This window comes from Enhydra lutris, unplaced genomic scaffold (genome assembly GCF_002288905.1).
Source record: "Enhydra lutris kenyoni isolate GAN:26980312 unplaced genomic scaffold, ASM228890v2 scaffoldscaffold15, whole genome shotgun sequence".
Taxonomy (NCBI): Eukaryota; Metazoa; Chordata; class Mammalia; order Carnivora; family Mustelidae; genus Enhydra; species Enhydra lutris.
The window spans coordinates 62655421-62673646 of NW_019154099.1; the positions used below are offsets into that span (position 1 = coordinate 62655421).

Sequence of the window (18226 nt, forward strand, 5' to 3'; positions counted from 1 at the left end):
GCGTGGCATCTCTGCGGCGTCCGCGTGGCGTCCGGCTGCAGCCGCAGCTGCTACCTGCCACACCCGGTGAGGAGCTGCCAGGATGCTCGTCACTTGGTCCCGGAAGGTCTTCTGACGAGCGGTCAGCACGAGAGGACGAAGTCCTTCCGGGCTGCGGTGAAGCGCGGTACGGCTGGACGGAGCCATCAGCTGTCTCGGCTTCGGTTCTCGGAACCACGGGAGTGCCGCTGAGCAAGGCGGGACGCAGCTGTCACGGCTCAGCAGGTCGGTGGCCGGCCCGGAGGACTGAGCGAGCGTGCCCCACGCTGGCTGAGAGCCCCACGCTGACCCTGCCGTGGCTGCAGGGGTTCCCCGAGACCCCACCAGCGTCTGTTCACTCTTGTAGGTTAGAAACTTGATTTTTGTCACTTTCCCTGTCGGTGACTGTTGGCGAGCTGGAGGCTGCCCTCTCCCCGCGAAGGGGCGCGTCCTGACTCACTGATCCGTGCTGTCCCCGGCTCTCTGGTGCTCTCTGCGCTGGGAGCGGAGCAGTGGGACAGCCGCTTCCAGGGAAGGCAAGGGCCGGAGATGGCTGGGGACAGGGCTGGAGACAGCGCTGCCCGTCACCCAGGGGGCCTGTACGGGGAGGGCACTTGGAAAGGCGGCATGCTTCCTGCTTCGGTGAGAGCATGGTTCCGTGGAGCGGACCGCGGGGGCCGCTGAGCTTTGCGGCTGGAAGGTCACCTAGTCTTTCTGCCCTCCGCTGGGCCACTGTGTCTCAGGCTCTGGAGTGGGACCGGGGCTGGACGCTGGGGCTGGACTCTGGTTGTCGCTCTGTGGCCAGGAGCGTGGGCTAGTGGGAAGGCTGTCCGTGGCCTGGTGACAACAGCACCATGCCGGAGGCAGCAGTAGAACCCCAGGTGTCATGTCCCGGGGTGACGGAGTCAGAGCCGTGCCCGGCCAGCCTCTGTTCTCACCGGCATCACGATCGATTCTGCCTCTGTGCCCCAAGCTGCAGACCTCCCCAGCCACTAGGTCCTGCTCTGTGGACGAGGCCCACTGGGGCCTCACTGCCCCTCCCCAGCGGACAGGAAGGTAGCCTGCGGCCAGGCCCTCCCTGTCTTCCTTGCCCCTGTGGAGAAAGGAGGGAGTTGGTGGCTGAGGGAAGGGGGCAGGTGCGAGACAGACTCTGATTAGCTCGTTTTCCAGTGCTCATAGTGGTCTGTAGCCCTCTGTCCCGTCTCGGCTTTCCTGTGTGCCCACCGGCAGCTGAGAGCCTACCCTGACCGCCACAGCCACGTGGGGAGGGCCTCCCTCCATGGGGCGCTCTGCTGATGGCCTCCCCGGGAGACCTGCTGCTCGTGGCCTGGCCTGGGGGCCCGTGAGCATGGGCTGAGATGGCCCCATGGACACTCAGTTGCCTCTCCTCTTGGTGGCGGGGAAGGCATCTCAGGTCAGTGCCAGGGTCTCCTTCCCGGGCTCAAGTCTCGGCTGGAGTCTGAAATGGACCCCGGCTTGTGTCCCCTGCCCCCCTTCCCTGTGGCCACAGCGTCCTTCTGGGAGCAGTCGTGGGAGATGCTTCTACTTGGCACCTTTCTGTGGGCCCACACCGCCCCTGGTGCCGGCAAGGGGCCTCCGCTTGTCCCTGCGTTCCAGCCCAGCTGCCTCTGCTGACAACCCCTAGTCCATGACCCCACCTGGGCTGGCCTTTGTCACGTGTCTGGGGCGCCGGGCCAACAGGGCCAGATGGGGGCACTGGCGTACCCGGGGGGCGGTGACGCCTGAGCCCCCCACCCCGTCCGGTTCTGGGTGAGCAGCTGAGGCAGGTGGGACGGTGCTCCTGAGCACATAGGACACCGCAGAGGTCGGGGAGGACTACGGTGGGAGCCGGTCGCCTCACGGAACGGCGGGTGGGGGGGAACAAGCCGCCTGTCCCAGGTACTGTGCGGTCCGGAGGGCCGACACCTTGGGTGGTTACAGACCCGCAGACGCAGGCCCACCGGGGCACACGTGCGTCTCAGCGAGCAGAGCTCCCGAGCGCCGCCGGCTCTGCGCTCCTTGCCCCCGCAGCCCTGCGCCGGCGCCCGCCTCACCCCGGCCCCGGCCTCTGTCTCTATGGTGGCCGCCGAGTGCCGGCGGGCAGGGACACGCATGGTGTGGCCGGCTGCCGGCTTCGGAGGCCCTCTGTTGTCCGAGAGCTCACGTGGGAGAGCACGGGTGGCAGTGCCCGGTCCCCGCGGAGACGCCACGTCTGGGAGGCCCGTTCGCTACTGCTGACAGGCCTCCCTGGCTTTGGACGCCGCGGGCCCGCGTTTGCTCTTCCAACAGTGTGTCTGCTCTGACGGGTTAGCCAAGTCTTCCACGACGTCCACGGACCTCTGAGCACGGTGTTCCAACAGGTCCTGGGCAAAGTTTTGAGGCTAAAAGACAATTAACGCGGTTCCTGACGTGCGGTTAGTGCCAACGGTTACTGTCGGCCGCATGAGGCTGGGTTGTGAAGTTGGCGTTGTGTCGTCAAAACCCTCCGGATATCGGTGCTTTCCCGTGGCGGGACCTAATCCCTGCGTGCGCGGAGGACGTGAGACGGGGCGGCAGGTGTGGGCGTCCCCATGGCAGGCCTGGGCGTTCCCGTGGCAGGCCTGGGCGTCTCTGTGACAGGCGTGGGCATCCTCATGGCAGCTCTGGTGTCCCCGTGGCAGGCGGCAGCGCAGCTGCAGAAAGGGCTGCACCGGCCCGATGTGACCCTCACAGCTTTGCACGGAAAATGAGCTCAAGCCGAAAATGCACTTTGGGGAGAGTGAAAATGACCCCAGGAAGCCGATGCTGGGAAGGAAGTTGCTGTGGGTCGATCCCACAATTTCTAGCGTGGCGCGTGGCCACAGCTCCGTGGAGAGCAGGTGAGCGGCGCTGAGTGAACACGGGTTGAGCGTTGCACAGTCACACAGATGTGTGGTTTGTCTCCCAAAGCTTGTGCTGTTTTTTGAGGGGGGGAGGGTTGCTGCCCTTCCCGGTGTGGCCCCCCTGCTGGAGGGCACGTGGTGTGTGGAGCAAACGGCCCTGGAAGAGGCTGGGGGCCGCGTCCCTTCGGGGTTTCGCGTCCCAGGTACGATGTTCCTGGGAGAAAATGGGATGTTTGTGGAAACAGAACTTGGCTGTTGCTCTAAATGACACGGCTCTTGCTGATAACCCCCCTCTGGTCTGTGGGTCTTTGCCCGTGAGCGCACGTCACTGAGGAAGCTGGCAGGAGTCCCACGTCTGCAGACACGTGTTCGCTGCCCACGGACCCACAGCCGTCTGGGGCAGCTTCGTCGTCGCTGTGGGAAGCACGCCCGGGGCCCTCAGGCAGCCCCCTGGGGCCGGGCGAGAGCAGCCCCTGGGGCCGGCAGTGCCTGGGAGCCTCGTGGCTGTCGGCTCTCCCAGGCCCTCCCAGACGGGCTCTCCAGAGGGGCACTGACTTGGCGCCGGTCACGACCGGCGGGACAGGTCACAGGACCTGGAGGAAGGCCTCTGAGGGTCCGGAGAAGCCCCTCGCGGGGACAGAGAGACCCAGGCGGCCGCTCATCTCCATAGCCCCACCCCACACCCCTCCCCGCCACAGCCCACCAGCAGCGGGACCGATTTTGTATTTTCTGTGTAATTATGAGCTTTATGATGTGTGCTCTGCCATTAGGGTGATCCCAGGGCCACATGCCCCTGACGGTCATATTTACGCCCACAAGTGTTTGGGAAAAGTGAAATCGTGGTGTCAGGAGCCTGGGGCTGCCGTCCTGTTGTTCCCATGACGCTGTCGCCTGCGCGCGGCTGAACCTCAGAGCGTCACTAACCTGTGTCGTCCCAGAAGCCAGAACCGGACCTGGCTCCTAAAGACGGAGTGAGAGGGCCGCCCTCCAACATGGCCGTGATGTGGCCTGTCCATCTTCTGGGATGCCAGCAGCCGTCAGGAGCTGTGCTTGGGTTTACCGACTAACTCTGCACAGTTGCAGGGTCCTCCTCCCCTGGAGAACCCCCTGCTTCCCGGCCCGAGCTCACCTACTGGACAGAAGTGTCCTTGTTGCCGGGAGGCACGGTTCGTGGGACAGGAGGCGCATGGGCCGGTTCTCCCCAGCACATCCGCCGGTTTCTAGGATAGTGAGTTTGCTGTTAGCATTTTCCCAAGGGTTTTTAAAATATCACTTTAAATTCTTACAAAATATAAATGAATATGTTTAAAAGATCTCATTGGCTTTGCTCGAGGGATCCGGGACGGGACAGCATCCGGCCCAGCAGGTGGGAAGGGGCTCCGAGCAGGGGACAAGGTGAGAGGCTCCTTCCGCGCAGGAGGGGAGGGCGAGGAACTCGCTCTGGAAGGAGATCGGGTGGTGATCGCGGGGTCACTGCTCAGGGGTCCATCGGCAGGTCACCCAAGGTCACCCAACTGACTGGCGCTGGTCGCCCCATTTCTGGGGGACCCGAAGCTGTAATTAAGTCTCAGTTTGGTGATGGGGCCTTAGTGCCCGCGTCCGTGTTGGTCCCGCTGTCTTATATTTAACAGAAGTGAAAATCTGATTATACGTTTTAATCCAGCCCAGCTGTCTGTGTGGGTCGGACCGTCCTGTCTGGGGCCTTGGGAGTCTCACGGTATCAGCCTTCGGGTCCCCCGGGCCTTCTGCCTCATCCTGGGCACGTCCTCACAGAGAGCAACCCCGGCAAGTGCCCGGCAGGTGGACGGGCCTGGGACGTACGTGCATTTCAACCTCCGATGGCTCCCGGGCGTGTCAGTTGGTATCGCCGAGTTCCCCTTGGCACACGAGCTAACGCGCAGCCTGCTTGCGGGAACCCAGGCGGGTCTCAGCGACCCAGAGGGAGGGACACGCACGGGACCTGCCGTGGACCCTCAAGGAGGGGAGGGGCTAGGACGCGCGGAGCGGTCGGAGCCGGGGCCAGCAGGAGGGTGGGCTCGCCCGTGTGGCGGCACCCGGCGTGCACGTGGGTCACAGCCCGTCTGCAGCTTGTGGGGAAGGCGGCTCTGCCCCCGCAGCCGGCCTGGAGGGAGACGCGCTGAGTTCCTTCTCACGCTGTCCGCCGTGAGGATCCCCAGGGCCGGTCTGTCCTCCTGCTCCCGGCCGGTGGTTCCCAGGGGCGGCAGCGCACGGCTCCCCGTATTTCCCGCACGCGGCCTGGTGGTGTCAACGGCGGCAACCACCCTGCCGGGGACGCGGGGCGGCAGCGATGGCGGGAAGCTGGGCTTTAGATGTTCAGCCGTCGGGTCCGGGACTATCCCGCCGGCGAGAGACAGTCCCTCCCCTGTCCTGAAGTCTCCAAATCCTCTGTGTGTGGCCGTGTCAGCAGGCAGAGAAGTAAATTCCTTTGTTTTATTCTTCAATGATTGTCATTTTATTTAAGATTTACTTATGTATTTATTTGAGAGCAGGAAGAAGAAGGAGAGCACGAGCAGGGGGAGGGGCAGAGGGAGAAGCCGGCTCCCTGCTGAGCAGAGAGCCCTACGTGGGGCTCAATCCCAGGACCCTGAGATCAGGACCTGAGCCGAGGGCAGATGCTTCACCGACCGAGCCCCCCAGGCGCCCCGATGATACCCTGTTTAATTTCCACTTTACTTTGGGGCCCCTGGGTGGTCCAGCCAGTTAAGCGGCCGACTCTTTTGATTTTGGCTCAGGTCAGGACCTCAGGGTTGCGAGATCGGGCCCCTTGCTTGGCTCTGCGCTCAGCGTGGAGCCTGCCCGGGATTCTCAGTCTCCCTGTGCCCCCCACCCCCATCTCTGTGTACATGCTTGCTCTCTCCAAAATAAATAAAGGAAATTTTTTCCAATTTCCATTTTACCTGCTAGCTACGTTAGACAATGGCATGTTTCCGCACCCAGTGCCGCTCACCCAGAGGCGTCTGGTCTCTGTCTCTTGTCCTCCTCGGTCCCCCTCCTCCCGGACTGACTTTCTCCTTTTCAGGTTTTGATGTTCCTTCTGTCATGTGAGTTTTTGATGTATAAGCACAGAGTCTTATATCTGCCCTGTTTTCCATAAGCGGCCAATTCTACACACACTTCCCTTACTGAGCTTTATTCTAACCCAGTAAATTTTGGACGGTGACACCCGCCCCCAGGGTCTGTCTCCCTCGCATCCAGCCTCCTTGGCACCTGTGCCCCGGGGTTAGCTAGCGCTCTTTCTTCCTCTAATGCTGAGGTTGTCCCCAGGACACCAGCCGGGGTGGGACGGCGGATCCTGGCCTTGCCCCGAGGGAGAGTGGCCACGGGTCCCAACGGGCACAGCCCTGCCAGGGCCCCTAATGCTGTGGTTGTTGGGCTCCTCACTTCCTGGAATGGCAAAGTGTGTCCGCGTATCTGCGTGTGGCTCTGCACGTGTGTGTCTCTGTGAAGGGCTCTGTGTGTGTTGGGTGAGTGTGTATCTCTGCGTGTGTCTCCGTGTGTGGCTTTCAGATGTTGAGTTATAGTTTAAAAGTCCTTCGTATTCCAAGGTTTTAAAGGAATTCACCATCCAGACCCCGGCCCTGGGACTTTTATTTACATGTAAACCTTTAACTGGTTTAAATTTATTTTGTTGTCTGGTCTCAAATACGGATCCAACTTTGTGTGTCTAATCTGGTGGTCCCAGTGCCATCTATTAAGATCTCTATCTTCACTCCACAGATTGGAGACACCACCTTGAAAATATATTAAAATTATTTAATATATTATTATTAAATGTCCACATGCATTTGAGTCAATTTCCAGAATTTCTGTTCTGCATCATTGGTCTGTTTGTCTTTCAATTCCTGGTCCCACTGAGCTTTAGACGTTGGGGGTCTGGGGCATATTTTAACATTTTACCTGATTCATCTCACTTCATTGCCCCTCCATGCTCAGGTTTACCTGACCATTCTTGCTAGCTTTTATTTTCCATATAAAATCCAAAATTCATTCTAATTACATAATTATACAAACAAATCAACAAATAATTATGGTTTTATTTCTTGAGTGTTTCATACTTCTTGCTTCTTCTCCTTGTCTAATTGCATTGTCCAGGATCTCTAGGGCACTGTGGAGTAGTGGGTGTCCTCGCCTAGTTTAGTGTCGGGGAACACGCCTCCTGCCGTCTTCTTGTCCAGAATCACACCGGCTGAAATAGAGACACTTCAGTGTGTGGATGTGCGTTGTATCAGAATGCCCACCCGCCTTCTTCTTTGAGTAATTTAAATCAAGAACAAATGAAAATAATTTTATCAAGTGCTGTTTGGCATCTGGAGACGATCATGACTTGCTATTTAGGAACGACATCAGAAGGAGGTATGTGTGGGGCGCCTGGGTGGCTCCGTGGGTTAAGCCTCTGCCTTCGACTCAGGTCATGGTCTCAGGGTCCTGGGATCGAGCCCCACGTCGGGCTCTCTGCTCGGCAGAGAGCCTGCTTCCTCCTCTCTCTCTGCCTGCCTCTCTGCCTACTTGTGTGTGTGTCTCTCTCTGTCAAATAAATAAATAAAAATTTTTTTAAAAAAGAAGGAGGTATGTTTATACATTTCCCACACTTAATCCTCTGCAACATTTTCTCTGCATTCCTGGCATAAAGCCCAATCAGTCACGTTATCACTCTTCTTCTTCTTTTTCTTCTTCTTCTTTTTAATCTTTTTTTAAAAAGATTTTTCTTAATTATTTGAGAGAGAGGGAGAGAGAGCCAGAGGAAATCACAAGCAGGGGGAGGAGCAGAGAGAGAGGGAGAAGCAGACTCCCCACCGAGTGAGGAGCCCTACGTGGGGCTCGATCCCAGGACCCTGAGATCTTGACCTGAGCTAAAGGCAGAGGCTTCACCGACGGAGCCCCCCAGGCGCCCCACGATATCCCTCTTGTAATAGGATGTAGGGTTTATCTAATTACCATTTTTTTCTTCTCTGCGGCTTGATGTTTGAATTAATATGTTCTGGAAATCTTTCCCATCACCTCCACCAAGGTCAAGCTCACACAACCTCTCCTGTTCCCCATCTCCTGCCTCTTATGGAAGGAGCCAGGCGTGCGCATCTCATCTGCCCAGAGAACTTGCCACTTTCCTGCTGATGAGGGAATGATTTGAGCATTTGTCTCTTCTCCTGTATGAGTGCCAACCTCTCAAGGCAGAATGTGTCTCGTAATCTACACAGTCACAAATTAAGGAGACATGCTGCATCGAGGAATGCATCTAGAACGCATGTTAGGGATGAGAAAAATACTTAAGACAGGAGCCCCCTCTGTCCTAAAACTTCAGTCCAGGGCGGGAAGCCGGCAGCTCTCTGGAGGCCAAGGAAGTAGCTTCTCTGGGATGACAGGGGTGCGCTCTGAACATCACTTTCAGAACCAGCTCCGCGGAAGTTTAGGGTTTGGGACTCCAGGACATCAGGGAGAGAACAAGACGCAATGTCTGTCCACCATAAAGGGGCTCCCAGCCTTGGCAGGCTGAGGGCGCACGAGACCCTCGTCCTTGCTGGGCTGCATGTGGAGAGCACGTCCACTGTCCCTGAGACGTCCCGGAGAGGGCTCGGGGGGCTGAGCCCTGGAAAAGGCCAGTTTGACAAACTCAAGTCTGGGGCACTTGCGTCGTGGGGAACCTCTCCTGTCAGCTGAGTAGGGAGACCCAAATGAGGAGAGACGGTGACGCCTGTCACTCACCAGCTGTGTTTCTTCTGGTTTGTTCTCTTGAGAGACACTACAAACACGCTGTGACGACAGGTGGTGTGTTCTGGATGGTAACACAGTATTTTAATTCACTTAGCAGAAGTGGCCTCGAGAGTCTTCTAGGTAAGAGACCTACCTGAAGCACTGGCCAAGATCCTCCTGGGGACACCCGACCTCCTGTGGAGACCCGTCCTCCCAAGGAAGGAGCTGAGCCCCTCCAGTCACCCGAGTTCTCAGTCCTGGCACCACTGCCCAACCCCTGGGCTCCGGTCAGGCACCCCTCCTCCTTGGGCCCTTCCCAGGTGCACCCCCTCCCCAGCCGAGTCTCCTGCCCCGTGCTCCCGGACCTGGCACGCACCCCTGCCCTCGGACGCGTGCTGCATGGAAGGGCATTAGGTCTGTGGCTTCCGCTGCTTGATCTCAGCACGGCCCGGGCCGTGCTCCCATCTTCTCTCCGTGTGTGCAGACGGTTCGGTTAATTCAGACTCACCTGAAAGGTACAAAATTGCACATTACAAATTTGCGTCTGTGGCGTTTCCCCAGCTGTGTGCTCTAGAAGACGAGAGTTGGCCGTCTTCATATGGAAATGACATTTTCATACCAGAAATGTTGGGCATCACCGTTTTGTGTTTGAAACAACACTTGGGGGCCGCGGTCGGCTCGCCCACTCCTGCTCTTGGTGTTGTGAGTCTGAACTCCTGTCGGGTGTGGAGTTTTCTTACAAATACAATCCTGAAAACGTGCCTTGAAACACACAGACAGTGCGCAAACTGTGCCAAGTCGGGCTGCCGTCGCTCCTGCCCGTGCGCTGGTTTTCTGCAGCGAGACGCTTCTTCCGTGACCCTCTGGTCCCTGCGTCCCTCCGGTGCACCGGCGCGTCTGTGGCCCTGGAAGCGACGTCTACTTGCACTGAGTGGACCGCGAGGTGCATTTGAGGCACGTGTGCGTGTCACACGCCCCGCAGGAAGGCTTCTGCGTCAAGCGGCTGCTCTGGGCCCGCGAGTGGACAAGGGTCCGCACACCCCCTTTTCCTCACAGTTCCCGGCTCAGCAGGTGGCGGTGGCAGTCGGCACCTGTGCACACAGACCATCGAGGTGCTAAGCAGCCTCCGCTGGGGCCGACCCTCAGGGAGCCAGCGTCAGGAAGCCGCTTGCCCACGCCCCGACGCAGGCGCGCCCCAGAGCTGTCCTGCCTCTGGTCTCCGGGCCTCTCTCTGCTTTCCCCTGAGCTCCGTCTGTCTGGGAGGGGCACAGTCTTTCCACGTCACTCTCCTTGCCGCAGACTGAGTTGTTAGTTAATTCTGCTTCTCCCGTCAGTGGCGGTGGGACTGCTGTGAGCCGAGGGTCTGTTCCAGGGTCCTGGGTCCTCGAAGCCCCTTCCTTGCACTGCGGCCACCGCAGGGCTTTGTGCTCAGGGGCCCACCGAGTCCCTCAGGCGGTGTGGTCAGGGGTCCGAGCCTGCCGGAGCAATGCCCCCGCAGGCCAGGAAACGGAGCAGAGCAAGGACCGGGAGCCAGCCACGCCACTGCCGCCCCCTCTGCGGGGCGTTATAGCAAAATCCCTCCAAGAGAACAGCTGACTTTAAACTCGGTTCCCGGCTAACTCTTAAGATTCCCTGATGAAGCCCATGAGGTCCGCTCGGACCATCAGCACCAGCTCGGCACCCGTGATCGGGGGGTGAGGACGCCGGTGTCACGCGTGGGCGTGGGAGCCGAGAGCCTGGCGCCATCCTGCGCCCGGTCCTCTGGCTGGCAGCCATCGCCTGGCGTCCTGAGGCTGTGGGCCCGTCCTCTGCCCGAGTGAGCCCTGTTTCCTGGCTCCATCCTCCCCCGTCAGGGCAGAGCAGCAGGCACTGCGGTGGGAATGGTTAGGAGGAAGACAGTGGGCGTGTCTTGCACAACTAGGCGGGCACTCACCACAGGACCCTGCCGTCGAGCTCCCGGCTGTTTCCCCCAAAGAGCCCGAAGTTTGCATCCACACAAACCCCTGCGCCTGCCCGTTTCCGGCCGCAGGACGTGGAGTCGCTCCGAAGCCTGCGGGCCGTGCCTGCTGTGCCTTGGTGGGCGCTGAAGCCTCTGTGTGTGGCGCAACGGCAGGCCCGTGACTGAGCGGGGGCCTCGTGCACACTGGAGAGGCCCGGGGTCCCGGGAGGAAGTGCGGGCGAGGCGGAGGGCGGACCTCCACGCGGGCTCCGAGCTCGCTCGTTCCATGGTCGACCCGGTGGCGCTTGCTTGTGCGCCGTCCGGTGTTTAAAGGCCTCTTCGCCATGTGGTTTTGGCGGTAGCGTGAGTAGGATGTCCCACCCGGACCTGCAGACGCGTGGCCCTCCGGGTGTGTGGACGTCCGCCGTGGAGGCTAGCATGTGGCCCAAGGATGAGGCCCGGCGCGGCAGGGCCGGTGCCGGGGCTGAGCCCGCGGACGGCGCGAGTCTGCGCTCGCAAGTCGGCTCTTGGGTCCTGCGCCAAGCGCGGTTTCTGGGCTCAGCTGCAGCTGTTACCGTTCCTGACGCACCTACGCCCTGTGGGGACCGCTCCAGGGTCCCTCCTTCCCCCGCAGCCCAGCGGGCAAGGCCGTCCCTGCCCCTCCCCGGCTCACCGGCAGATGGTGCCGGCGCACGCCTTCCGTGTGGGGATCCCGCGTGGGGTCGGAGCGGTGAGGCAGATGTGCAGGAGGCGGGGTCGGTCTGGGCAGGCGTCAGGGACTGTGGGGGTGCAGCTGGGCGAGGAGTGCAGGCTCGCTGGGGAGCCCAGGGCTCGCGGCTTCAGCTCAGGGATTCCTGCAGGTGAGACCCGCCTGCTGGCCCCCATCCCGTAGTGGGGACGCCTCGGGGAGCACAGCCTCGTCCCGTACACCTGGGCCGGCTTCTGGACATGCAGAGAAAGCAGAGGAAGGGGTCTGTGTGACAGCTCAGTGTCGCCCAGAAGAGGCGTGTGTGTGAGTGTGTGTGTCAGTGTGTCTGTGTCTGTGGGAGTGTGCGTGTGACTTTGTGTGACTGTGAGTGTGTGTGCATGTCCGTGACTGGGGAGACTACCTTGTCGGCCCTTCATGTTTTACTAACAGCTTCATTTCAGCATAATTCACAGACCATAGACTTTCACCCCCTTTATTTTTTTAAATTTAATTTAATTTGGGGGCACCTGGGTACCTCAGTCATTAAGCATCTGCTTTTGGTTCAGGTCATGGTCTCAGGGTCCTGGGATGGAGGCCCACATCGGGCTCCCTGCTCAGCGGGGAGCCTGCTTCTCCCTCTCCTGTTCCCCATGCTTGTGTTCCCTCTCTCGCCGTATCTCTCTCTATCAAATAAATAAATAAAATCTTCTTTAAAATTTTTTAAAAATTGTATTTTATTTAATTTAAATTCAATTAATTAACATACAGTGTATTACTAGTTTCAGAGGTAGAGGTCAGTGACTCATCAGTCTTACATAACACCCAGCGCTCACTGCATCACACGCCCCCCCTTACTGCCCATCCCCCAGTCACCCCCTCCCCCACCCCCTCCCCTCCAGCAGCCCTAAGTTTGTTCCCTAGAGTTAAGAGTCTCCTATGGTCTGTCTCCCTCTCTGGTTTCGTCTTGTTTTATGTTTTCTTCTCTTCCCCTGTGATCCTCTGTCTTGTTTCTCCACTTCTTCATATCAGGGAGATCATATGATAATTGTCTTTCTCCGATTGACTTATTTCACTCAGCATAATACCCTCTAGTTCCATCCACATCACTGCAAATGGCAAGATTTCATTTCTTTTGATGGCTGCATAGTATTCCATTGTGTATATGAACCACATCTTCTTTATCCATTCGTCTGTTGATGGACATCTAGGTTCTCTCCATAGTTTGGCTATTGTGGACATCGCTGCTATGAATATTCGGGTGCACGTGCCCCTTCGGATCACTGCATTTGTTATCTTTAGGGTAAAAACCCAGTAGTGTGATTGCTGGGTCGTAGGGTACTCTCACCCCCTTTAAAATGTCTAGCGTGTGGTTGTCAGGCTGTTGGCAGAGTTGGCTGTGGTCCCATGAACGTGAGGACGCCCCCCCTAACCCAGAAGAAGCCACCCCAGGAGCAGTTCTCCCCTGTCCGCTGCCCCACACCACAGCTCTACTCTACTCTTGGACGTGTGCATACCAGCTCTGGGCGTGTGTGGAAATGCTCCCACGCAGCGTGTGAGGCCTGTGTGTCTGGCTTCTCCCAGGAGCGTGGTGTTTTCATGGATGGTCCTGGTGCAGCCTGTGTCCGGGGCTCCGTCCCTTCCCATGGCCGAACCCCATCCCACCGCGGGGACCAATGGCGTCTCACCTGATCGCCGGCTCTGGGTTTTGGGTTGTTCCCACATGGGGCCATTGGGAATCCCGCCGCCACGAATGCTCACGCACGAGTTTCCGTGTGGATGTGTCCTCACTGCTCGTGGATGCGCGCCTGGGCAGGAGGCGCTGGGAGACTGGGGACTCTGGCTTCACGGTCGGGAGCCTGCCACACTGTTGTCCGCATGGCACGACACCTGCCCTTCCCAGTGTCTCCACATCCCTCCCAACACCTGCTTCTGTCCGTCTTTCCTCTTTTCTTTTTCTTCACTGTCCTGGTGGGTGTGACGTGGCGTCTGGCTGTGGTTTGGGTTTGCGTCTCCCAGACAGCAGAGGATGCCGAGAACCTCCGTGTGTTTGTCCGCCGTCTCACCCCTTCTTCATAGAAATGCCCGCTCGGCTCTCCTGCCCGGCCAGCAGTCGGGGCGTTTGTCTTTCCAGCGTGAGCTGCAGGAGTGCCTCGCATGTCGTGGGTCCAGGTCCCTGGACCCCTTCTGTGCCCCTCGGCTTCCAGCCCCAGGGCCCGTCCCTCAGCACGATGGGCCCTGGGTGGAGGGTGGGTTTCTGTGGGGATGGCCTGTGCCGGAGGGGTGTTGGCTGCGTCCCTGGTTCTGCCCAGAAGAAGCTGGGGGCACCCCTGCTTGTGACAGCCCAGACTGTCCCCTAGGGGTCAGAGTTGGCCTGGGTGAGAGGCTGTGGCTATCGTCCCCCTCCGATGGGCACGCGTTCCCCACACACAGGTCCCCACACACTGAGCAGGTGCCGGCCCGGGTCTGTGTAAACCTGCGCTCGGGTGTGCAGAGCCCCATGCAGGTTTGCTTGGGAGACCTATCCGTGGAGAACGTGAGGGGTGGACAGTGCCTTTGTGGGGCGAGCATGAGTGCCGGAGGGCGGGTCTTCTGCTTCTCGAGGCTGCAGTCCACAGCGGAGCCCCAGGGAGCGGGAGGGCATGCCAGTCAGGCATGGAGGGGCAGGAGGGCACACGAGGCAGCCATCAGGTGGGATCAGGGGAAGGGGATTGGAGAGCAAGTGGGTCGGGGCAGAGCATCCTCACCAGCCCAGTGTGCCAGACAGGTTCCGGGAAGGGCCTAGCTGTGAGAGCATGAGTGCACCTTCTCCAAGTTTCCACGAGCCTCTGAGGGGCATCCTGGTGGGATGCCACGGGGGTGGTGGTGGTGAGGGGATCGAGGGGGGCCAGCTTTCCCCAGCAGGGCCTGGGAGACCCTTGGGCCATGCCAGCTACTGAGCACCAGCTCTGGGCACAGAGCCCTCAGGAGTGGCATGGACACCCTTCCCCCTCCCCCTGCGTGGAGAGGAGCGGGGAGCTGGGGACTAATCCGAGAGGACGGGGTTATCCACAAACGTGGTGACCTTGCAGGCTCGAGCTGCATCTGCCTGGGCAGATCTGGTTCTTTCCCCGGCTCTGGCGCAGGAGATGGGGCCCGAGAGCGGACACAGGGAGGAGCCCCACACAGTTCGGGTGCATACAGATCAGAGCAGGAAGACCACGGTGGGACGGAGGAGCCTCGTCTCACACTGACCCGCTTCCTTCCACGGAAACATGCCCCTCAGAGTGGTGGGACGCCGCCTGTTTCCCATGATGCCTGAGCCCGGCGTTCTGCCCCAGCCACGGCTCCTGCTGCCTCCGAAGGCTCTGGGGAGCCCCCCCCCCAACACCTCAGTGCGTCAGTGTGCCCCCGGGGAACAGTGTGAGAGGCTGAGACCCATCTGCTTCACGCTGGCCCCAGGGCACAGGCCCGAATCATCTCCCTTGACCGTCAGTGCCACCGAGACCTCAATGTTGGGTGCAGCCCCGGCCTGCCAGGCCCGTGAGGACCAGATCTGGTCCAGCCCCTGAGGACACAGCTGCCTGTGGGCTGGTCTGCACTGACGGCCCCAGGGTCGGTGTGAGGCATCCCTGTGGGTAGCTGGAAATCACTCTGCATAAGAAGCAGCCTCTGGGAAGATGGGTATGATGGCCAGTGCTGGTTGTGGCGGTGCTGAGGCCCGGTGGGGGAGTGGGAGTGAGGCCGAGGAGGGGTGAGGGCCGACGGCACCGGGCTGGTGACCACGGAGCTGAGCTGAGGGCTGTGTGTAAAGGCGTGTGCCATGCAGAAACGCAGGACTTCGGGGCACCAGCTGGTGTGAGCAGCGTGGAGGCCAAGCTGTTCTCAAGACCAGGAGCAAAGCAAACAGGAGACCACCCCACTCAGGAGCCCCCTCCCGGCAGACCCCTGCATGGCGGCTGCCCTGGCAGCTACGGGGCCGGGAAATTCACCGCGGGCTGGTGGAGCACGTTCTGTCTCTGGACCCCGCAGCCCGGCCAGTGGGTACCTTCACTCTTGGGGGGACGCGGCCAGTGACATTGTTTGTGAGCGTCACTAGAAATCCGAGAAACCCGTCCTTTGGACTAGTCTGGCTAGAGGTTGTCAGTTTTGTGGGTCTTCCCTACCTGCCTGTTTTCTAGTTCTTTGGCTTCTGCTTCTACAATTTCCTTCCATCTGTTTACTTTAGTTTTAGGTTGCTCCTCTGTTTCTAGTGTTTGAAGGCGGATGCTTTTATCACTGCGCTAAGTGTGTCATTGTTCTTCTTTTAGAGACAGAGAGAGAGTGCGGGCGTGTTCGTGCCTAAGTGGGCAGGGGCGGAGGGAGAGGGAAAGACTGTCCGGCAGGCTCCCCACTGAGCCCAGAGCCCAATGCAGGACTCGATCCCACGACCCCGAGACCATGACCTGGGCCTAAATCAGGAGTCAGACACTCAACTGACGGAGCCGTCTGGGCACCCCACGCAGGGAGTTCTTGAAGTGGGAAATATGAAAACTGAAATTAAAACCACCAACCAATGGGCTCCACAGCCCGAGAACCAGCAAATGTGAGGATAAAACAGAGCTCGCCCAGTCTGGACAATAGGGCACAACAGACTCAAAAAACAAATGACTAGAGCCTTGGGGACATGTGGGGTTGTAAGCAAAGACCTGACATTCACGCCCCTGGAGTCATGAGAGGGAGAGAAGACTGAAAATTACCCCGATTTGGCAAAAGACACAAACACGAACGTCTGAGAAGTTGTCGAACCCCAGTTACAATAAATCCCCCCGAATCACACCAAGACCTCTCATGGCTGAACTTCTGAAAACTGAAGGCGAAGAAACACTTCTTGAAAAGCACAACTAGCATGTCTCGTCTCGCTCATAGGAAGTAGACCATGTGATAGCCTAATGCCGAGTAAGGACGAAGAGTTCGTGGTTTCAAAACCCCCACAAAGAAGTCTTCAGACCTGAGCGGTTTCGCTCAAGGATTCTGACATGCATTCAAAGAAGTGCACGGAGCATTTCCCAGTTTCTTACGAGGCTAATATCCTATGGATGCCAGACAAAGACAGAAGAGAAACCTATGCACCAATACTGCTCATGAATACGGACACGGAAGTTCATAACAATATATTAGCAAGTAGAAGTCAGCAATACGTAAGAGGAATTACTCATGGTGACCAAGGAGGGTCTCTTGTAGGCAAGCAGGGCTCGTTCAGTATTTCAAGATTTATTGTGGAACCCACCACATCAATGGACGAAGGAAGAAAAATCACGCCATCCTTTCAATCAGTATAGAAAGAGTATTTGACAACATTCAGCACCCATTCAGAAAAACGGGAATACGGGGGGACTTGCTTACCATGGTAACGGTACCTACAGAGAACCCCTACGGCTGACAGAGTGGGGCAGAGCCAGGTGTGTGCTGTCTCTTCTTGTCCTCAGCTGCCTCGGGCGGGAGAAGCACATACAGGTCGTGGAGATCGGCAAGGGGGACTCAGTCATCTGTTCACAGATGACACGATTGCCTAATTATAAAATGCCGAGGGCTCTACAGAGATAACCCTGGAGCTGTACGAGAGCGTGGACCGAGGCTGCAGGATGGAAGACAGGCGCTCAGAAGTCAGTCGTGCGTCTGTGCGTAGCAATGGGCACACGGACACCAAAAGTAAAAATACAATATTGTTTAGAATTACTCAAGAAAATGAAACACTGAGGCACAGCCAGTATTAGCGGTGCGGGGGTGTGGGCCGCCCCTGCAGGTGCTCACGACCACAGTGGAGGAGAGACCGTCATGTTCTTGGGTCTAAGACGGGGTGAAGCACGTCTGCTCTCGCCACTCCCATTCACTGCATTCCCGGTAAAGTCCCAGAAACGCTTCTATGGACATAAACAAGATGATCCTAAAATTTGTATGGAAAGTCAGAGGAACTAAAACTCTTACAACATGGGGTGCCTGAGTGGCTCAGTCACTGAGTGTCTGCCTCCAGCTCAGGTCATGATCCCGGGGTCCTGGGATCGAGCCCCACATTAGGCTCCCTGCTCGGCAGGGAGCCTGTTTCTCCCTCCCCTGCTCCCCCTGCTGTGTTCCTTCTCTCTCTGTGTCTCTGTCAAATAAATAGAATCTTTAAAAAAATAAAACAAAATTCTGACAACAGTCTTGAGAAGGAAGACAGAAGAAGGAGCAGTGCACTTGCTAATAAGACGTTTGCTACGTGTGCTAGGGCTGCGGGTTGCTTCCTGGCAGAAGGGCTGACCCTAGAGCGCAGTAGGAAACTCAGAAGCAGACCAGCTGGTCTGACCAGAGGGACCAACTGGTTTCTGGCAAAGGTGGGAAATCAACCCGTGCAGGGAAGATCTCCTTTTCCACAGTCTGAGCTGGAGCAATTGGAGATCCAGAGGCAAAAACCAACACCCACCTGAATTTCATCCATTACATAAAGATTAACTCAAAACAGATTACAGATTTAAACAAAGTGTCCGACTGTTACCCTTTTGGAAAAAAAAATACAGAAGACAATATTTGTGAGTTAGGAATACAGAGAGTTCTTAGACCTAATGCCAAAAACATGACCCATAAAAGGAGAAATTGGCAAATTAGACTTGGTCAAAATTAGAAATTTATGCTCTGCAAAAGGCCCTGCTCAGAGGGTGGCCAGACGGGCCGCAGCCCGCACGGGGCGCGATCTTCAGGTCACCAATCCCATGAAGGACGGGCGTCAAGCTCACTCGCCAACGGGCAATCCAGCCAGCAAAAGGCGTCGAACCTGAGCAGGTGCCGGGGCAGATCCGGACGCCAGGCAATCCCCCGGGAAGAGGGTTAAGGCCGTTAGCCTCTCAGACGCGCAGACAGAGCTGCAGGAGACAGCACTGCGCACCTTCCAGAACGGCGCCCTGTGCAGGGGCGACGCTGAGAGGCGGGTCACGCTCCGCCGCTGGCAGGGGCGTGGCCAGAGCAGACACTCAGCAGAGCGCTTGCCCACGTCCTGCGGCCCAGCAATTGCACTCCTGA

The 18226-nt window shown here is 58.4% G+C and overlaps 1 protein-coding gene across 1 annotated transcript in view; it reads left to right on the plus strand.

Moving 5' to 3' along the window:
- The window catches only part of LOC111147046 (MCF.2 cell line derived transforming sequence like), a 127089-nt gene that overhangs the window by 5051 nt on the left and 103812 nt on the right, over positions 1–18226 (plus strand). The window lies entirely within an intron of this gene.